At 43.6% G+C, this 22,890-nt stretch overlaps 1 protein-coding gene across 5 annotated transcripts in view; it reads left to right on the forward strand.

Moving 5' to 3' along the window:
- Positions 1-22,890, forward strand: part of robo3 (roundabout, axon guidance receptor, homolog 3 (Drosophila)) — a 280,104-nt gene that overhangs the window by 211,238 nt on the left and 45,976 nt on the right. The gene's annotated exons all lie outside the window — the stretch shown is intronic.

The following is a 22,890-nucleotide window of genomic DNA, read 5'->3' on the forward strand; positions in this document are numbered from 1 at the left end:
CCGTATTTGGCATAGTAGAAACCCCCCATTTGCTTTTATCTGATTGGCGTCTTGGTGAAGGGGGGATAAGTCAATATGCATTAAATGCCCCTGGCCACCCAGTAAAATCATACTCTGCAATACCATATATGGACATGGCTCAACAGCAGCAATCCAATCAGCTTTGAGTTCATCTATAAAATGGTCTGTACTATAGATGTATATATTTACAGCAACAACCATTAACATTGGAATGCCAAAAAAGGTTCATTGCTAGTCTTTTCTATACACCTACAGTGACTGATACCGTGTGTGTGTGTGTGTGTGTGTGTGTGTGTGTGCGCGTGCATGCACTAAGGCTCAATGCTTCAAATAGGCTAGTGATAGGACCACAGTCATGTCCTTGACTTGTCAATGACGATTACAGCAGAGATCAATGGGGCAGGGTTGACCTCCAGGATTTACACCCACATTGGCAAATTACCTAAGGAAGCTAGCATGAGGGAGGGAGAAGGCGATCAATACTAGCCCAGAAGTAAAGGTGACAGGCAGGCTGAGGTTGCTACTGCGATTTGGAGGTGTACCAAACCCTTCTATGCACTCGAGGTAGAAGTTGCCCATAATCACATATCTTCGATCAGATTACGCTAACCTCAATCCTAGCATTAACCATTATGGTTAGGAAAATAAATCTGACCCTGTGTCAATGGTTACGGACAATTTACTGCCTTCTTTGCTACTTGGTAGATCAAATAGGGTTTCCTCCTGTCTGAGGTTTGGCTAGCATCTATGCTATAGCGTAACCCAACTTGGTTGCAGATGTTTCATATTTAAAAGGCCCCTGTTTATTAGGAGAATGTAAATATTTTGCGACCAGTTTCCATTTTAGTATCCCTCCCACACTAGACCTCCCACCGCCCAAATCACCACGTGCGACTAATTTTGGACACAGTCCGAAGATGCTAACATCAATTAAGCGCCAAACCATCAGCTACTCGCATATTATTGTGAATGAAAATAAGAGCCATGTTTTTGTGGTAGCAGTCAAGTGTAGGTTAACAAAAAGTTATTTTTGGAGTAACCCAGAAGCTTTTCTGTCTCTCATAAAACCAAAAAAGCAAGCCATAGCTATGAAATTAAACGTTGTTCTGCCACGAAACGGAAGATATTGCACTATATTTCTTCAGAGAGTGTACATGTCAAAATGAAAGAAAATGAAGTGGAAATGGTAGATTAAGAAGGAACTGTATACAGGCCACAAGGCACATGCACAGGTAGAGGTCTAAGGGGCCTGAGCCCCTGCCCTTTTGTCCTCCTATGAGTAAAGTTCCCATTTCAGATTGGTTAATTATTAACTTTTTATTTCACTTTTAGTCGATTTTCTCTCGTTATTTAAATTATATTCCCATCAAACTAGCTAATTTCACCTTTTATTGTGTGGACAATTCCCCCTCACCTGCTCCTCTGCCCCAACGCGAGTGTGCACTGCATGTATGAGATACCTGCACGCAACGAAAGTGTAGTAGTGGCTCACTTTTCAGTTGCAGGTGTCATATCACAGTCAAGAACAGAGAAGGCTTTAATTAGACTGTTTGTTAGTAGGCCTAAGAGGAAAATGTCAGTAGCAGAACAAACTCCAATCACAGGTAAAGACAAGTTAGATTGTTTAAACAGCATAGCTAATTAGCTAGCTAGCTAACTAGTTGGTTTACATAATCTACATTTGCTATTATCAGCTGATAGCCCACTGCTCTTCAGCCTCTCTTTGTAGCCTGACGACTCACACAAAAAAAAAATTCACTGCTCTGTCGTTCGTTACATACTTTAGACAGACATCATTGAAATCTTTTGTGGTGAGGAGGGGCGCGAGGGGCGTTGTACAAAACAAAGTAATAAGTGATTGAATCGTCTCTAACCAATCAGAGTATCAAAGCTAATGACACATTTTCAAACCACCGCTTTACCTAAGTGTGTTCTGACTAAGGCCCAACCCATCGGTTTCTGGACCAATCAAATGCCCCCGAATGTGTTCGCATTTGGTGTAGGGTCGGGGAGGGTCGGGGAGTCACATCCAGACTCATTGTGGAGAAGAAACTAAAGTCCATGAGCATGGCGTAGCATTTGGCCAGGGCAAGGAGTCTGGGTAGCCAAGCAACTCTCTTTGAGATTGTGTACAGTGGGATGAGTGGGATTTTGCAGAAAATAAAGCTATATGCTTACAAATCTATTTCAATTTGGCTACAGGAGCATTAGATAATTAGCAATGAATGTACGAAATGTAAGTAAATATATATATTTATTTATTTAGGGTTTTGGGCACAGGGAGGAAAGATGGGGGGGAAAGACTCCACTTATAATTGGCTTGTTGAAGAACAGTATAAAAAATAAACTTCGCATCAGACAATAAACATTTTGCACAAAATGAGAAGTGGAGGGGAAAGGAGAAGAAACGGGTGGGTCCCTTAATGGGGGCTCGTTCGGGATAGCAATCTCAAAGGATCTTTTTTTATCATGCCCGCAGCGCCATTAAAATCATAACATAATCTCAGCGTGTAATTTCCTAAACTGCCCTGCATATTAGCATGTATAAAGGACAGGGACAATAGAGGTGGAAATAAGGTGTAAGACTAATTTAGATACAACAGATTAAAGACTGGGAAGGCACTGGGGCGATGTTTGAAAGCCTGTTAAATAGGCAGTCTTGTGTGGGGCGGAAAACAACCCAATTATTGAGCAAGTGGGTCAGAGAGGAGAGAGTGGGTGAGAGAGAGAGAGAGAGAGGACAGGGTGTGTGTGTGTGTGTGTGTGTGTGTGTGTGTGTGTGCTTGAGAGAGAGAGTGAGAGAAATGAAGAAACAAAGCGAAAAATAGAGAGAAAGAGAGAGAGAAAATAGACTGAATTTATGAAGAAAAAAAACAACTACATTAAGATATCCATTTTATCAGCAACATATCAGCATGCAATGTCAGTACACACCGGTTCACTTTAATCTTCCTAATTTACTATGGATTAGATCTACATGAAGGCAAGGAGTTTAGCACAAAAAGCTCTTTCAATTGTTTTCTTCAGGGAAAAAACTTGAAGGCCCAGAACATTGTACTCATTCATTCTGTTCTGCAGGGGGTAACTTTAACTTTAGCAGGTCTTTTACAAGTCCTCTCAAGCTTAAAACATTGTCTTTTTGATGCAGTATTAATAGCGTTTGGGTGCATTTTTAATTGCGAGCGGGTCTACTCGAGCGTATGTATGTGGCTGTTGTCTGTCGACATCATCGTGTGACTGTGACAGCTGCCTGTCACTCTTAGCCCCTGAGGAGCTCTCTCCGAGGACATGGCTGTGCTTTGTTGCTTACCGTGTGTGTGTGTGTGTGTGTGTGTGTGTGTGTGTGTGAAATGTCTTTCTTGCTAGCTCTAAACCCAACAATGCAGTAATCCATAACAATGTAATACTAAAACAACATAAGGTAGAACAAAAATACATGAGAAATAAAAATAAGAAGAACACGAGAAAGTAAGTAAGCATAATATATACAGGGTCAGTCAGTTCCAATACCATATTTACAATGTACAGCGATACTGTCACGCCCTGACCATAGTTTACTTTGTATTTTCTATGTTTTGATTGGTCAGGGTGTGATCTGAGTGGGCATTCTATGTTTCATGTCTTGTTTGTCTATTTCTATGTTCAGCCTGATATGGTTCTCAGTCAGAGGCAGGTGTTCGTCATTGTCTCTGATTGGGAACCATATTTAGGTAGCCTGGGGTTCACTGTGTGTTTGTGGGTGATTGTTCCTGTCTATGTGTTTTCCACCAGATAGGCTGTTTTAGGTTTTCGTTACGTTCATTCGCGTTCTTTATTTTTGTAGTGTTTGCATTGATTCGTGTTTTACGTTTGTTCATTAAAACATGGATCGCAATCTACATGCTGCATTTTGGTCCGACTCTCCTTCTCATATAGAAAACCGTTACAGAATCACCCACCACAAAAGGACCAAGCAGCGTGTCAACAGGCAGGAGCAGCGCGAGGAGACGCGCAATAAGGATTTCTGGACATGGGAGGAAATCCTCGACGGGAGAGGACCCTGGGCTAAACCAGGGGAGTGTAGCCGCCCAAAGGAGCAGCCCAAAGAGGAGGTATGGACATGGGAGGACGAATTAGAAGGAAGAGGACCCTGGGCTCAGCCAGGAGAATATCGCCGCCCCAAAGAAGAACTGGAGGCGGCGAAAGCGGAGAGGCGCAGATATGAGGAGGCAGCACGACGTAGCGGATGGAAGCCTGAGAAGCAGCCCCAAAAATTTCTTGGGGGGGGGCTAACAGGGAGTATGGCTACGCCAGGTAGGAGACCTGGGCAGACTCCCTGTGCTTACCGGGGGGCTAGAGAGACCGGACAGGCACCGTGTTATGCAGTGGTGCGCACGGTGTCTCCAGTGCGGGTGCATAGCCCGGTGCGGTATATTCCAGCTCCGCGTGTTGGCCGGGCTAGATTGAGCGTCGAGCCTAATGCCATGAAGCCGGCTCTACGCAGCTGGTCCCCAGTGCGTCTCCTTGGGCCGGCTTACATGGCACCAGCCTTGCGCTCGGTGTCTCCGGTTCGCCTGCATAGCCCAGTGCGGGCTATTCCACCTCGCCGCACTGGCAGGGCGACCGTGAGCATTCAACCAGGTAAGGTTGGGCAGGCTCGGTGCTCAAGAGCTCCAGTGCGCCTGCACGGTCCGGTTTTTCCAGTACCACCTCCACACCCCAGCCCTCCGGTAGCAGCTCCCCGCACCAGGCTTCCTGTGCGTGTCCTCGGCCCAGTACCACCAGTGCCAGCACCACGCATCAGGCCTACAGTGCGCCTCGCCTGTCCAGCGCTGCCAGAGCCTCCCTCCTCTTCAGCGCTGTCGGAGTCTCCCGCCTGTTTAGCGCTGTCAGAGCTTTCCGCCTCTACAGCGCTGCCGGAGTCTCCCGCCTGTTCAGAACTGCCAGTTAGCATAGAGCTGCCAGTTAGCATAGAGCTGCCAGTTAGCATAGAGCTGCCAGTTAGCATAGAGCTGCCAGTTAGCATAGAGCTGCCAGTCTGCAAGGAGCTGCCAGTCTGCATAGAGCTGCCAGTCTGCAAGGAGCTGCCAGTCTGCAAGGAGCCGCCAGAGCTGCCAGTCTGCAGGATGCCGCCAAAGCTGCCAGTCTGCAAGGAGCCGCCAGAGCTGCCAGTCTGCAAGGAGCCGCCAGAGCTGCCAGTCTGCAAGGAGCCGCCAGAGCTGCCAGTCTGCAAGGAGCCGCCAGAGCTGCCAGTCAGCATGGAGCAGCCAGGGCCGCCAGTCAGCATGGAGCAGCCAGGGCCGCCAGTCAGCATGGAGCAGCCAGGGCCGCCAGTCAGCATGGAGCAGCCAGTCAGCATGGAGCAGCCAGTCAGCATGGAGCAGCCAGAGCAGCCAGTCAGCATGGAGCAGCCAGAGCAGCCAGTCAGCATGGAGCAGCCAGAGCAGCCAGTCAGCATGGAGCAGCCAGAGCTGCCAGTCATCATGGAGCAGCCAGTCAGCATGGAGCAGCCAGAGCTGCCAGTCGACCAGACTCTCCCAGATCTGCCAGTCGACCAGACTCTCCCAGATCTGCCAGTCGACCAGACTCTTCCGGATCCGCCAGTCGACCAGACTCTTCCGGATCCGCCAGTCGACCAGACTCTTCCGGATCCGCCAGTCGACCAGACTCTTCCGGATCCGCCAGTCGACCAGACTCTTCCGGATCCGCCAGTCGACCAGACTCTTCCGGATCCGCCAGTCGACCAGACTCTTCCGGATCCGCCAGTCGACCAGACTCTTCCGGATCCGCCAGTCGACCAGACTCTTCCGGATCCGCCAGTCGACCAGACTCTTCCGGATCCGCCAGTCAGCCAGGATCTTCCGGATCCGCCAGTCAGCCAGGATCTTCCGGATCCGCCAGTCAGCCAGGATCTTCCGGATCCGCCAGTCAGCCAGGATCTTCCGGATCCGCCAGTCAGCCAGGATCTTCCGGATCCGCCAGTCAGCCAGGATCTTCCGGATCCGCCAGTCAGCCAGGATCTTCCGGATCCGCCAGTCAGCCAGGATCTTCCGGATCCGCCAGTCAGCCAGGATCTTCCGGATCCGCCAGTCAGCCAGGATCTTCCGGATCCGCCAGTCAGCCAGGATCTTCCGGATCCGCCAGTCAGCCAGGATCTTCCAGAACCGCCAGCCAGCCAGGATCTGCCGGATCCAACCACCTGCCTGAGCTTCCTCTCAGTGCTGAGCTTCTCAGTGCTGAGCTTCTTCTCAGTGCTGAGCTTCCTCTCAGGGCTGAGCTACCCATCTGTCCCGAGTTACCTCTGTCCCGAGCTGTCCCTCTGTCCCATGTTATCATTGTGGTGGGTAACCTATTTAGGGACGTTTAGGAGGGGGATTAAAACTGTCATGGAGTGGGGTCCACGTCCAGCGCCAGAGCCGCCACCGCGGACAGATGCCCACCCAGACCCTCCCCTATAGGTTCAGGTTTTGCGGCCGGAGTCCGCACCTTGGGGGGGGGGTACTGTCACGCCCTGACCATAGTTTACTTTGTATTTTCTATGTTTTGATTGGTCAGGGTGTGATCTGAGTGGGCATTCTATGTTTCATGTCTTGTTTGTCTATTTCTATGTTCAGCCTGATATGGTTCTCAGTCAGAGGCAGGTGTTCGTCATTGTCTCTGATTGGGAACCATATTTAGGTAGCCTGGGGTTCACTGTGTGTTTGTGGGTGATTGTTCCTGTCTATGTGTTTTCCACCAGATAGGCTGTTTTAGGTTTTCGTTACGTTCATTCGCGTTCTTTATTTTTGTAGTGTTTGCATTGATTCGTGTTTTACGTTTGTTCATTAAAACATGGATCGCAATCTACATGCTGCATTTTGGTCCGACTCTCCTTCTCATATAGAAAACCGTTACAGATACTGGAGTAATAGAGGGACATATGTAAGGGGTAAGGTGAATAGGCATCAGGATATTATGATAAACAGAGTAGCAGCAGCGAATATGATTGTGTGAGTGTGTGTGTGTGTGTGTGTGTGTATGTGTAGAGTCAGTATAAATGTATTGTATGTGCATGTGTGTGTGTGAGCAAATTATGAGTGTTTGTGAGTGTTTGTGTGTATGTTTGGAGTGTCAATGTGTGTGTGTTACTGTGTAGGGCCCTGTGAGTGTGCATAGAGACTGCAAAGAAAGGTGTGTATATATATATACAGTACCAGTCAAAAGTTTGGACACATCTACTCATTCAAGGGCTTTTATTTTCACTATTTTCTACATTGTCATTGTAGAATAATAGTGAAGACATCAAAACTATGAAATAATACATATGGAATCATGTAGTAACCAAAAAGTGTCAAACAAGTCTAAATATATTTTATATTTAAGATTCTTCAAAGTAGCCAAATTTTGCCTTGATGACAGCGTTGCACACTCTTGGAATTCTCTCAACCAGCTTCATAAGGAATGCTTTTCGAACAGTCTTGAAGGATTTCCACATATGCTGAGCACTTGTTGGCTGCTTTTCCTTCACTCTGTGGTCCAACTCATCCAAAATCATCTCAATTGGGTTGAGGTCGGGTGAATGTGGAGGCCAGGTCATCTGATGCAGCACTTCATCACTCTCCTTCTTGGTCAAATATCCCTTACACAGCCTGGAGGTGTGTTGGGTCATTGTCCTGTTGAAAAATAAATGATAGTCCCACTAAGCACAAACCAGATGGGATGTCGTATCACTGCAGATCTATGCTGTGGTAGACATGCTGGTTATGTGTGCCTTGAATTCTAAATACATCACAGACAGTGTCACCAGCAAAGCACCATCACACCTCCTCCTCCATGCTTCATGGTGGGAGCCACACATGCAGAGATCATCTGTTCACCTACTCTGAATCTCACAAAGACACGGCAGTTGGAACCAATAATCTGAAATTTGGACTCATCAGACCAAAGGACAGATTTCCACCGGTCTAATGTCCATTGCTCGTGTTTCTTGGCCCAAGCAAGTCTTTCCTTCTTATTGGTGTCCTTTAGTAGTGGTTTCTTTGCAGCAAATTGACCACCAAGGTAGCAAGGGGAGGCAGGTAGTTTAGTGGTTAGAGCGTTGGGCCAGCAACCTTTTAGATCGTGGTCCCTGAGCTGACAAGTAAAAAATCTGTCGCTCTGCCCCTGATCAAGGCAGTTAACCCACTGTCCCTAGGCCGTCATTGTAAATAAGAATTTGTTCTTAACTGACTTGCCTAGTTAAATTTTAAAAAGCGTCTTGGGCTCCTGAGTGGAGCAGTGATCTAAGGCACTGCATCTTAGTATTAGAGGTGTTAATCCTGGGCTTTATCACAACTGGCTGTGATTGGGAGTCCCATTGGGCGGTGCACAATTGAGCCAGCGTCATCTGGGTTAGGGGAGGGTTTGGCTGGGGTTGGCCGTCATTATAAAATAAGAATTAGTTATTAACTGACTTGCCTAGTTAAATACATTTTTATAAATCAACGCCGTCTCCTCTGAACAGTTGATGTTGAGATGTGTCCGTTACTTAAACTCTGAAGTATTTATTTGCGCTGCAATCTGAGGCTGGTAACTCTAATGAACATATCCTCTGCAGCAGAGGTAACTCTGGGTCTTCCTTTCCTGTGGCAGTCCTCATGAGAGACAGTTTCACCATAGCGCTTGATGGTTTTTGTGACGGGACTTGAAGAAATGTTCAAAGTTCTTGACATTTTCCAGATTGACTGACCTTCATGTCTTAAAGTAATGATGGGCTGTTGTTTCTCTTTGCTTATTTGAGCTGTTCTTGCCATAATATGGAATGGTCTTTTACCAAATAGGTCTATCTTCTGTATTCCCCCCCCCCCCCCTCCTTTTTATTTAATCTTTATTTAACCAGGTAGGCCAGTTGAGAACAAGTTCTCATTTACAACTGCGACCTGGCCATGATAAAGCAAAGCAGTGCGACAAAAACAACACAGAGTTACACAAACAAACATACAGCCAATAACACAATAGAACAATCTATGTACAGTGTGTGAAAATGTACAAGAGTAGGGAGGTAAGCCAATAAATAGGCCATAGATGCAAAATATTTACAATTTAGCATTAACACTGGAGTGATTGATGTGCAGATGATGATGTGCAAGTAGAGATTCTGCGGTGCAAAAGAGCAAGAGGATTAGTAACAATATGTGGATGAGGTAGTTGGGTGTGCTATTTAAAGATTGGCTGTGTACAGGTACAGTGATCGGTAAGCTGCTCTGACAGCTGATGCTTAAAGTTAGAGAGGGAGATTTAAGACTCCAGCTTCAGTGATTTTTTCAGTTTGTTCCAGTCATTGGCAGCAGAGAACTGGAAGGAAAGGCGGCCCAAGCAAGTGTTGGCTTTGGGGATGACCAGTGAAATATACCTGCTGGAGCGCGTGCTACGGGTGGGTGTTGCTATGGTGACCAGTGAGCTGAGATAAGGCGGGTCTTTACCTAGCAAAGACTTATAGATGACTTGGAGCCAGTGGGTTTGGCGACAAATATGAAGCGAGGGCCAGCCAACGAGAGCATACTATCAGGGCACAAGGCGGACCCAGATGCAGACACAGGAGGCAGATGGTTGGAGTCTTAGATGTTTATTGATCCAAAAAGGCATAGGCAAGAGAATGGTCGTGGACAGGCAAAAGGTCCAAACCAGTTCAGAGTCCAGGAGGTACAGAGTGGCAGACAGGCTCGAGCTCAAGGCAGGCAGAATGGTCAGGCAGGCGGCTACAGAGTGCAGAAACAGACAAGGGTCAAAACCGGGAGGACCAGCAAAAAGAGAATAGAAAAGGCATGAGCACGGGGAAAAACATGCTCGTTGCCTTGGATATACAAGACAAACTGGCACAGAGAGACAGGAAACACAGGGATAAATACACTGGCACAGAGAGACAGGAACCACAGGGGTAAATACACTGGGGAAAACAAGCGACACCTGGAGGGGGTGGAGACAATAACAAGGACAAGTGAAACAGATCAGGGTGTGACACATACAGGTCGCAGTGCTGGGTAGTATATGGGGCTTTGGTGACAAAACGGATGGCACTGTGATAAACTACATCCAGTTTGCTGAGTAAAGTGTTGGAGGCTGTTTTGTAAATTACATCGCCGGAGTCAATGATCGGTAGGATAGTCAGATTTGGGTATGTTTAGCAGCATGAGTGAAGGAGGCTTTGTTGCAAAATGGAAAGCTGATTCTAGATTTAATTTTGGATTGAGATGCTTAATGTGAGTCTGGAAGGAGTTTACAGTCTGGCCAGACACCTAGGTATTTGTAGTTGTCCACATATTCTAAGTCAGAAACATCCATAGTAGTGATGCTAGTTGGGCGGGAGGGTGCGGGCAGCAATCGGTTGAAGAGCATACACTTAGTTTTACTAGCATTTAAAAGCAGATGGAGGCCACAGAAGGAGTGTTGTATGGCATTGAAGCTCGTTTCGAGGTTCGTTAGCACAGTGTCCAAAGAAGGGCCAGATGTATACAGAATGGTGTTGTCTGTGTAGCGGTGGGTCAGAGAATCACCAGCAGCAAGAGCGACATCATTGATATATACAGAGAAAAGAGTCATCCCGAGAATTGAACCCCTTCCTTGTCACAACACAACTGATTGGCTCAAACGTATTAAGGAAAGAAATTCCACAAATTAACTTTTAACTGTTAACTGTTAATTGAAATGCATTCCAGGTGACCAACTCATGAAACTGGTTGAGAGAATGCCAAGAGTGTGCAAAGTTGTCATTAAGGCAAAGGGTGGCTACTTTGAAGAATCTCAAATATAAAATATATTTTGATTTGTTTTTTTGGTTACTACATGATTCCATATGTGTTATTTCATATTTTTGATGTCTTCACTATTATTCTACAATGTAGAAAATAGTAAAAATAAAGAAAAACCCTTGAATGAGTAGGTGTGTCCAAACTTTTGACTGGTACTGTATATACAAACATAAAGGTCAACTCAGTCCGTGTAGCCATTTTGTTAGCTATTTAGCAGTCTTATGGCTTTGGGATAGAAGCTGTTGTTAACACATTGCATTCAATGGTAAAAGATGAGTGTAACAAGGTTGACTCTTAAGTCAATACATCACAGTCAATGGGGAAAGATAAGTGTCAACCAATTGACACTTACGTCAATACATTGCATTCTATGGAAACATATTGGTGTCACGGGGTTGATGATTATGTCAATACATTTGCAGTCAATAGTAAAAGACGAGTGTCAACCTATTGATGCTTATCTCAATACATTGCGTGCAAAAATACAAATAAGATAGAAGGGTCAACTCTGTCCGTGTAACCATTTTGTTAGCTATTGTTAGCTGTAGCGCCACGCGATCAAGGGAGGCGATCAAGGAAGCTCTCAATGGTACAGCTGTATAACTTTTAGAGGATTTGAGGGCCTATTCACGCACACACACGCGCACCTACTGTGAGCCCCGTTTCTCTTAGTGCATTGTTTTAGATCGTCTGTTGTAACCACTTTGTCTGCCACTGTTTGATATAGAGGCCTGCTGTGAGTTACTGTGTTCCATTCAACTTCAGCACTGAAACTAACTGCACTCTGATCTGGCCTAGCATAAGCACAGTATGTGGGGGGCTGAGGAATCAGTTGAAAAGTGCTATACACACAAACACACACACCAAATGTACACAATCACTTACTCATGCACACACACACACACACACACACACACACACACACACACACACACACACACTTCCTCGTGAACACACATCTGTACACACACACACATGCACGCACACACACACCATCTCACAGCTGCTTTACCTCTCACTCTGACCACCACTCTCCTTCTGAACATACCTCCCTCATTTATCTTATCATAAAGAAAGAGTCCTGAACTACCACAGGTTAAAATAGACTCTCTCTTATTCATGTTTTCTCAGTTATGTGTGTACTTGGTTGCAATAGGCACTTAACAAAAGTCAATGGACTCCCCTTTTTTAAATTCAAAGTGATTGTCTTTATTTCATGGTGGATAAATGCAAGACTCCATTTTGAGCCATCCGACATTTCTCCAGCCCCATCCCTCAGCTTAAAACCAAACCAAATGACCTTTGACGGATTAACTAATTCAGGATTGTGGCTTTAAATATAGAACTAAGTTTCCAAAACGTGTAGTAGCTGGATGCCATTTCTCATCTCTTCCCTATGACACATCTGATACGTTCGCTCAATTTTGGTGTTATGTATATTTTATATCCATTACAGTGTGTTCCCACAATGTGCTATCCCAAGTGAGAACTTTCATGCTTCTCTGTTTTCCCTGCCTCTGAAGCTCAGCAGTGTAGTGCTGTGCCCATTATGGCTAATTATTTATTGTAGCCATAGGCGATGTGCAAGAGAGTGTGCCTCCTCAAATCAAGCATCGCCATTGTTATTCTCGAGATGGAGCTTCGGAGGGGGAAAAGTCCCAGTTGAAAACCCCACCAATCATTCTGAGATAGAAGTAGATGGATTTGCTCCTGGTCAAGTCGTCGTAATCAAGCCCCTTGTCTAGTGTGGAGTAAATAATAATTTGTTCTTAACTGACTTGCCTAGTTAAATAAAGGCTAAATAATAAAATGGTTGAAATACAAAAGGTAAAATAACTGAACAGAAATGTGGGTTGTATTTATAATGTTGTTTGTTCTTCACTGGTTGCTCTTTTCTTGTGACAACAGGTCACAAATCTTGCTGCTGTGATTGCTCACTGTGGTATTTCACCAAACAGATATGGGAGTTTATCAAAATTGGATTTGTTTTCAAATTCTTTGTGGGTCTGAGGGAAATATGTGTCTTCAATATGGTCATACATTTGGCAGGAGGATAGGAAGTGCAGCTCAATTTCCACCTCATTTTGTGGGAAGTGTGCACATAACCTGTCTTCTCTTGAGAGCCAGGTCTGCCTATGGCGGCCTTTGTCAATAGCAAGGCTATGCTCACTGAGTCTGTACATAGTCAAAGCTTTCCTTACGTTTGGGTAAGTCACCGTGGTCAGGTATTCTGCCACTGTGTACTCTCTGTTTAGGGCCAAATGGCATTGTAGTTTGCTCTTTTTTTGTTAATTCTTTCCTATGTGAAATAATTATCTTTTTGTTTTCTCATGATTTGGTTGGATCTAATTGTGTTGCTGTCCTGTGGCTCTGTGGGGTCTGTTTGTGTTTGTGAACAGAGCCCCAGGACCAGCTTTCTTAATGAGGGACTCTTCTCCAGGTTCATCTCTCTCTAGGGGATGGCATTGTTATGGAAGGTTTGGGAATCGCTTCGTTTTAGGTGGTTGTAGAATTTAAAGGATCTTTTCTGGATTTTGATAATTAGCGGGTATCGGCCTAATTCTTCTCTGCATGCATTCTTTGGTGTTTTATGTTGTACACTGAGGATATTTTTGCAGAATTCTGCATGTGGAGTCTCAATTTGGTGTTTGTCCCATTTTGTGAATTCTTGGTTGGTGAGCGGACCCCAGACCTTACAACCATAAAGGGCAATGGATTCTTTAACTGATCCAAGTATTTTTTTAGCCAGATGCTAATTGGTATGTAAATTTTTATGTTCCTTTTGATGGCATAGAATGCCCTTCTTGCCTTGTCTCTCAGATTGTTCACAGCTTTGTGGAAGTTACCTGTGGCGCTGATGATAAGGCCAAGGTATGTATAGTTTTTTATGTGCTCTAGGGCAACGGTGTCTAGATGGAATTTGTATTTGTGGTCCTGGCAAATGGACCTTTTTTGGAACACAATTATTTTGGTCTTACAGAGATTTACTGTCAGGGCCCAGGTCTGGCAGAATCTGTGCAGAAGATCTAGGCCCCCCTTGGTTGGTGACAGAAGCACCAGATCATCAGCAAACAGTAGACATTTGACTTCAGATTCTACTAGGGTGAGGCCGGGTGCTGCAGACTGTTCTAGTGCACTCACCAATTCTTTGATATATATGTTGAAGAGGGTGGGGCTTAAGCTGCATCCCTTCTCACCCCACGGCCCTGTCGGAAGAAACCGCGCACTTGTTGTTTGTGTACATGGATTTTATAATGTCGTATGTTATTCCCACAACACCACTTTCCATCTATTTGTATAGCAGACCCTCATGCCAAATTGAGTCTAAGGCTTTTTTTAAATCAACAAATCATGTTTGTCAATTAGGGTGTGCAGAGTGAATACGTGGTCTGTTGTACGATATTTTGGTAAAAAACAAATTGGGCATTTGCTCAGTACATTGTTTTCACTGAGGAAATGTACGAGTCTGCTGTTAATGATAATGCATAGGATTTTCCCAAGGTTGCTGTTGATGCATATCCCACGGTAGTTATTGGGGTCAAATTTGTCTCCACTTTCGTGGATTTGGGTGATCACTCCGTGGTTCCAAAGGAGGATGTTAGAGTTTTAGTATAACCAATTGGAATTTGTTGTCTGTATATTTTATAATTTCATTGAGGACACCATCAACACCACAGGCCTTTTTGGGTTTGAAGGTTTCTATTTTGTCCTGTAGTTCATTCAAGGTAATTGGAGAATCCAGTGGGTTCTGGTAGCTTTTAATAGTTGATTCTAAGATTTGTATTTGATCATGTATATGTTTTTGCTGTTTGTTCTTTGTTAGAGAACCAAAAAGATTGGAGAAGTGGTTTACCCATACATCTCAATTTTGGAAAGATAATCCTTCGTGTTGTTTAGTGTTTTCCAATTTTCCCGGAAGTGTTTAGAGTCTATGGATTCTTCAATTACATTGAGCTGATTTCTGATGTGCTGTTCCTTCTTTTTCCATAGTGTATTTCTGTATTGTTTTAGTGATGCATAGACTCAAGGTTTTCTGGATCTCTATGTTTTTGGTTGGACAGGTTTCTCAATTTCTTTCTTAGGTTTTTGCATTCTTCATCAAACCATTTGTCATTGTTGTTCATTTTCTTCAGTTTTATGTTTGACATTTTTTGATTTGATAGGGAAGCTGATAGGTCAAATATAATGTTAAGATTTTATACTGCCAAGTTGACACCTTCACTATTACAGTGGAACGTTTTGTCCAGGAAGTTGTCTAAAAGGGATTGAATTTGCTGTTGCCTAAGTGTTTTTTGGTAGGTTTCCACACTACATTCCTTCCAACTATAGCATTTCTTAATATTACTCAGTTCCTTTGGCTTTGATGCCTAATGATTGAGTATTGCTCTATTCAAGTAGACTGTGATTTTGCTGTGATCTGATAGGGGCGTCAGTGGGCTGACTGTGAACGCTCTGAGAGACTCTGGGTTGAGGTCAGTGATAAAGTAGTCTACAGTACTACTGCCAAGAGATGAGCTATAGGTTTACCTACCATAGGAGTCCCCTCAAAGCATACCATTGACTATAAACATACCCAGTGTGCGACAGAGCTGCAGGAGTTGTGGCCCATTTTTGTTGGTTATGTTGTCATAGTTGTGCCTAGGGGGGCATATGGGGGAGGGAATGCTGTCACCTCCAGGCAGGTGTTTGTCCCCCTGTGTGCTGAGGGTGTCAGGTTCTTGTCTGGTTTAGGTCGCCACAGACTAGTACATGTCCCTGGGCCTGGAAATGATTGATTGGATAGCTGTCTTCATTAAAGTATGGGGATTCTAGTGGGGGGATATAGGTAGCACACAGGAGGACATTTTTCTCTGTTTAGATGAATTTCCTTTTGAATTTCTAGCCAAATGTAAAATGTTCCTGTTTTGATTAATTTAATGGAGTGAGTTAGGTTTGCTCTATACCAAATTAGCATACCCCCTGAGTCCCTTCCCTGTTTCACACCTGGTAGTTTGTTGGATGGGACTACCAGGTCTCTGTAACCTAGAGGGCAACCAGTGGGTCCTTCTCCTCTATACCATGTTTCTTGTAGGATGACAATGTCTGTATTTCCGATTTTCTTTGATGTTCCATAAAGTGTCCAATGTTGTTGGTCGTGTGTCTTGCCCTCAGACCAGTAAGTGTGAGCAGAGCCTTCTATCTCTCTATCTCTCTCTATATCTCTCTCTCTATCTATCTCTCTCTCTCTCTCTCTCTCTCTCTCTCTCTCCACAGTTTTATGACTTTATGTCAGGTCTTAAATACCTGGTAGAAACTGCCATGCAGTATTGAGAGAGTCTACCAGAACCAAGAGCTCCTCTTAGTTCAAAACTACTAATCCCCGAAATGGGAGAACTAAACAAGATTTCTACTTTTTGAGAATGTGGGAATGGTCCGTGGACACTTGAGGGACAGTTATGACGAATGTGTTTCATTCGGTGATCTCATGAAGGACAGAAAACACATATAACTCTATCTCTTAATGTGTACATTTCCCAGCTGTCATGTTTATATCTAAATATTGTGAAATGTATGTGATTAAACATGAAACTATTTTTGAAAAGATGTAATGTGATGTTAACCTTCTAAATGAGAGTATGGGTTTTCATATTAAGTTAACCAAATCAATGGCCACGCCCACGTGAGCATAGACATTACGTTGGCGTCATGGAACCGTCCTTTTCTACTCCAGAGTATAAAACCACCCGTGACGAAATGTACATTTCACGACAAAGAGACCCACGGTAAGCCGGACGTCTCGAATAATTAAGAAGACAGAGGACGCTGGGACAGAGTCCCCACGTTGGAATGGCTACAATTCTATAGGCCCCAGAAGCTGTTGTTTTGGCTACATGGCTGGAAATTGTTCAACTCTGAGATTTTCATTCACTACAGTAGAAGGAGCAAATTCTAGACGACACAAATGACTAGTTTGCAGCTAGAAACTACGTAAACTTAGAAAAAGGAATACCGACAGCCGCCGAAGCATTTATTCTGTGAACATTGTGGTACTCTGAAGTATCTACAACCACGAAGACATGACTTCTGGGAAAGTTAACCAGAGACTCTGGTGAACTCTACAGGACGATCAAGTGTTTTCAACGGAGAGACAACTACATACAGGCGTAAATATGTACATTTTATTTTTTTTCAGAATGAGCGGCCGTTCATGTGCAAAGGATTAGCATTTCTAAGATTAGAATTTTCAACTGTGTGTAGTGAATCGATTTTGTATTTCCCGCTCTTTCTCGGTCCCCACCCCTGTCCTTTGTCTACCAAACCGTCATATCAGCTTAGCCCACTCGGGACTTTTCTATTGTTGTTAGTAACTAATATCTACTGTTTGTTTGTTATGCATTTCTGTGATTATTTAGTAAATAAATAATTAAGCCAATTTGTATATTGCTGATTCATTATGTAACCTAGGGTTTGTGCAGATAACCAAGAATTGTATGATGTTTGGAATGAGACAAATGAGGTAAAAATTAATAATTCATTAATAGAAGATTACTTGACCAGATATTAAAATATCTGAGTTATATTTGGATTTTTTTTAACTTAACTTAACTTGTAATCGCAACACTTTCTGTGGTGGCCCAACTTCCTAGTTAATTCATGTTTACATGGTTAGTTTCATCACGTAATAATTAAACCTAGAGAATTGATTTGATAAAATAAGTCTTCACATTTAATGATACTCACAGCCTGATTTCAAAATGGATTAAAACATGTTTTCGCTCACCCATCTACACATAATACCCTATAATGACAAAGTGAAAACATGTTTTTGAAAATAAATCACATTTATTGAAAACGAAATACAGTAATATCTAATTTACCTAAGTATTCACAACCTTGAGTCAATGCTTTGTAGAAGCAGCTTTGGCAGCGATTATATCTGTTAGTCTTTCTGGTTAAGTCTCTAAGAGCTTTCCACACCTGGTTTCCTGAACATTTGCCCATTATTCTTTTCAAAAATGTTCAAGCTCTGTCAAATTGGTTATTGATCATTGCTACAGTGCACAACCATTTTCTGGTCGTGACATAGATGTTCAAATAGATTTAAGATAAAACTTGCAACTCGGCCACTCAGAAACATTTACTGTCTTCTTGGTAAACAACTCCAGAGTAGATTTGGCCTTGTGTTATAGGTTATTGTCCTGCTGAAAGGTGAATACATCTCCCAGTGTCTGGTGGAACCATGTTTTCTTCTAGGATTTTGCCTGTGCCTACCTCCATTCACTTTCTTTTTTACCCTGAAAAACTCTCCAGTCCTTAACAATTACAAGCTGAATACATCTCCCAGTGTCTGGTGGAACCATGTTTTCTTCTAGGATTTTGCCTGTGCCTACCTCCATTCACTTTCTTTTTTACCCTGAAAAACTCTCCAGTCCTTAACAATTACAAGCTGAATACATCTCCCAGTGTCTGGTGGAACCATGTTTTCTTCTAGGATTTTGCCTGTGCCTACCTCCATTCACTTTCTTTTTTACCCTGAAAAACTCTCCAGTCCTTAACAATTACAAGCTGAATACATCTCCCAGTGTCTGGTGGAACCATGTTTTCTTCTAGGATTTTGCCTGTGCCTACCTCCATTCACTTTCTTTTTTACCCTGAAAAACTCTCCAGTCCTTAACAATTACAAGCATACACATAACATGATGCAGCCACCACTATGTTTGGAAGAGAGCGGTATTCAGTAATGTATTGGATTTACCACAAATATAACACTTTGTAATCAGGACAAAATGTTAATTGCTTTGCCACATTTTTTGCAGTATTACTTTAGTACCTGGGATGCATGGTTTGGCATCCTTCTGTACAGGCTTCCTTCTTTTTACTCTGTCAATTAGGTTAGTGTTGTGGAGTAACTACAATGTTGTTGATCCATTGTCAGTTTTCAATCACAGCCATTAATCTCTGTAACTGTTTTCATAGTGAAATCCCTGAGCGATTTCCTTCGTCTCCGGCAACTTATTTAGGAAGGACGCCTTTATCTTTGCTGTGACTTGGTGTATTGATACACCAAGTGTAATTGATAACGTCAACATGCTCAAAGGGATATTCAATGTCTGCTTTTATTTTTTTTTATCCATCTATCAATAGGGGGCCTTTGCAAGGCATAGGAAAACCTCACTGGTCTTTGTGGTTGAATCTGTGTTTGAAATGTACTGCTCTATTGTCTGTATGTGTGGGGTTCTGTATGTGTGGGGTACAGATATGCAACTTATTATGTGACTTGTTAAGCACATTTTTACTCCTGAACTCATTTAGGCTTGCCACAACAAAGGGGTTAAATACCTCTTGACTCAAGACATTTCAGCGTTACATTTTTTATTCATTTGTGTCAATTTCGAAAGCACAATTCCACTTTGACATTATGGGGTGTTGTGTGGACACTTAGAAAACGGGTTTCTAAAGGGTTCTTTGGCTGTCCCCATAGGATAACCATTTTTGGTTCCAGGTGAAATTATTTTGGGTTCCATGTAAAACCCTCTGAGGAAAGGGTTCTACCTGGAACCAATAAGGGTTCTTCAAAGGGTTCTCCTATGGGGACAGATGAAGAACCCTTTTAGGTTCTAGATAGCACATTTGTTTTTAGAGTGTAGACCAGTGACAAACTATCTTTATTTAATCCATTTTAAATTCAGACTGTATAACACAACAAATTATGGAAAAAGTCGAGGGTTGTGAATGCTCTCTGAGGGCACTGTACGTTGGCTTTGCCTGTTTTGATAGTGCATTTTTGTTGTACGTGTCTCTGTCTGTGTGTGCACAAGCCTACGGTGAGATTACATAAGATGTGGGTATTAGGCTGCGTTTCTTCACTATTTCAGCACTTGCGTCAGCCGTGAGAATGGGATTGAATCAATAGGAGTGCAGGCCCCGGAGATAGCTACTGAGACAGAATATGGTGAAACATAGATTATGCCTTTTGCTGGTGTTTACTTTTGTTCGCTAGCTAGCTCTTCTTCTTCCCCACAGCCCAACGCCCAAATGACAGACAGCAGGGGGATGTCAGGTTTGACCTTGTTGACCTTTAGGGTTGGCATGTGGAGTCTCGTTTGACCCCTGGACACGACCCTCCGCGACCTCTGCCCTGGGTCTATTTTGCGAGTGATTTATGTCCCACTGTGCGAAGAGCGAGGGTGGCAGGGAGAAGGGGTCGATCGAGGAGGATGAAAGCTTGTGGTACACTTAGAAAAAAAGGTTCTTAAAGGGTTCTTCGGCTGTCCCCATAGTAGAACCCTTTTTGTTCCAAGTAGAACTATTTTAGAACAAGCAAAAGGGTTCTACCTGGAATCAAAGTGTTCTTCAAAGGGTTCTCCATGGAGACAGCCGAATAACCATTTTAGGTTCTAGATAGCATCTATTTGTTCCAAGAGTGTACACACTTCGGAAATAGAGCAACCATCCTGAATTAAACACATCTCTTAAAGTGAAAATACACAGAGCAGGTAACTGAACGAATTGGTCATAGTTTTTCTGTTAGACTAACTTCTCTAGGTGGGTCGATAATGAATGCTGAGATTTTGCTCCTTGAAAGTCTATTGGTTTGATGAATTGAAAGGAAATGGGAGCAGAGGTAAAGAGGATACTACCCAAGGCACTATTTTTGTGCTCTGCTAGACCTCTCTCATTTTCCCTTTTGCTTCCTCCTCTCTGTAAATGTACCTCCCTGCGTCTCTCTACTCTCTCGCTCTCTTCTTTGCCCCCTCTTCTCTCTGACCTCTCTCTGACCTCTCACTCCCCCCCCAACTATCTCCTCTTTCTTTCAATTCAATTTAAGGGGCTTTATTGGCATGAGAAACATATGTTTACATTGCCAAAGCAAGTGAAATAGCTAATAAACAAAAGTGAAATAAACAACAAAAGAATAACAGTAAACTTTACTCTCACAACAGTTCCAAAAGAATAAAGACATTTCAAATGTCATATTATGTCTATATACAGTGTTGTAATGATGTGCAAATAGTTAAAGTATGAAAAGGGAAAGTAAATAAACATAAATATCGTGGTGTTTGCGCTTCACTGGTTTCCCTTTTCTTGTGGCAACAGGTCACAAATCTTGCTGCTGTGATTGCACACTGTGGTATTTCACCCAACAGATATGGGAGTTTATCAAAATTGGAATTGTTTTCAAATTCTTTGTGGGTCTGTGTAATCTGAGCGAAATATGTGTCTCTAATATGGTCATACTTTTGGCAGGAGGTTAGGAAGTGCAGCTCAGTTTCCACCTCATTTTGTGGGCAGTGTGCACATAGCCTGTCTTCTTTGGAGAGCAATGTCTTTCTCAATTGAGAGCAGCCTTTCTCAATAGCAAGGCTATGCTCACTGAGTCTGTACATAGTCAAAGATTGTGGGTCTTAATTGTGGGTCAGTCACAGTGGTCAGGTATTCTGCCACTGTGTACTCTCTGTTTAGTGCCAAATAGCATTCTAGTTTGCTGTTTTTTTGTAAATTCTTTCCAATGTGTCAAGTAATTATCTTTTGGTTGGGTCTAATTGTGTTGCTGTCTTGGGGCTCTGTGGGGTCTGTTTCTGTTTGTGAACAGAGCCCCAGGACCAGCTCTCACTCACTCACTCCACACACACACACACACACACACACACACACACACACACACACACACACACACACACACACACACACACACACACACACACACACACACACACACACACACACACACACACACACACACACACACACACACACACACACACACACACACACACACCCCACCTCTCTCCTTTCTCTCTACCCCCTGGCCTTCAATACCTTTCTTTCTACCCCCCCCCCCCCTCTTCCTCCCCTCGTCTCTCCATCTCCAATTGAGAGAGAAAGTGAAATAAGAGAGGGGGATCAGGCAGGGAGATGAGAAATCAATTAGTCACCACAAGGGCAAAGGTGACATCATTCCACATTCAGTCCCTCCGTGCAAAATGAGCCAATAGCTTGTGGTGTGATCAATAGCAATCAAGAGGTTGCTGTATGTGTGTGTTCGGGTATGTGCGTGGGTGTGATAGGTGTCATGGAGGAGAGATTGTGAGGATATAGTGGGGGGGGTTCTCCCCTATTTCCCATTTTATTATTATTGTCTTTCAAATACATCATTTTTACAAGGTTGGATTTTTACAAGGGTTGGATAGAGAGGCAGAGTGGGATCCTCTATATGCTCCTCCAGCAGCCCATATATGGTAGCCAATTAGCATATAGAAGAGCAGGCTCCAATGATCCTATACTTTTGGCACAAGGACACAGAGGCCAATGAGAATTCAACTAGCCCGTGCTAACTAGCTGCAAATTACACTGGGTCACATTCTTGTAAGTAGAGCTTTAAAAAACAATCCTAGTCCTATTAGCTGCAGTGGCTCGTGTTCGGGTCAGCATCGCAACGATAATATGAGGAAGCAAGTTTGTAATAGCATGGATTTTCAACATTAACAGTTTTTTCTCGAGAGGGCTTCAAAACACGAGCCCATGAAAACAGATGTAATATGTGAAGAAATTGTAATTGAAGAAACCGTGCACAAGTTCGAATGTCGTTGCTGTAGCGACATGGACGTGATGCTCAGTTTTATCACTGCACCGAACAATACTCATTTTTTTAAAGCTCTTTATCAATGTTAAATGTGGTGGGGCATCTGCCTACATGGAGTTTCTCAATGAAGACAAGTGTGTACAAGGAATTGTCAAGTGTGTACTGGAAAATGATGTCTGTACTAGAAATCCACACACACAAAGCACCCTCATTGCATCTCTGGTTTCCGTCAGGTTTAAACAGGTTTGGGTGTCAAAGTGGTGATTTAAACAGAGGTGTGTGTGTGTGTGTGTGTGTGTGTGTGTGTGTGTGTGTGTGTGTGTGTGTGTGTGTGTGTGTGTGTGTGTGCCCGTAGTGTTTGTGTTATAGAAAGGGATGAACTGTTATCCTCACACAGTGTTTTGGTGGGCCCCTAAGAATTGCACACGTGCACAGTGTCAGTGGTGACAGCTTGGTTGACATACACAGTTCATGCAGATCTGACACACACACAGATTAAGAAAGGGTCACTCACACACGTGCACACACACACATCCTGACGTAGAGAAATGAGTTAACACA

This window comes from Oncorhynchus mykiss, chromosome 12, assembly GCF_013265735.2.
Source record: "Oncorhynchus mykiss isolate Arlee chromosome 12, USDA_OmykA_1.1, whole genome shotgun sequence".
NCBI classification, from domain to species: Eukaryota; Metazoa; Chordata; class Actinopteri; order Salmoniformes; family Salmonidae; genus Oncorhynchus; species Oncorhynchus mykiss.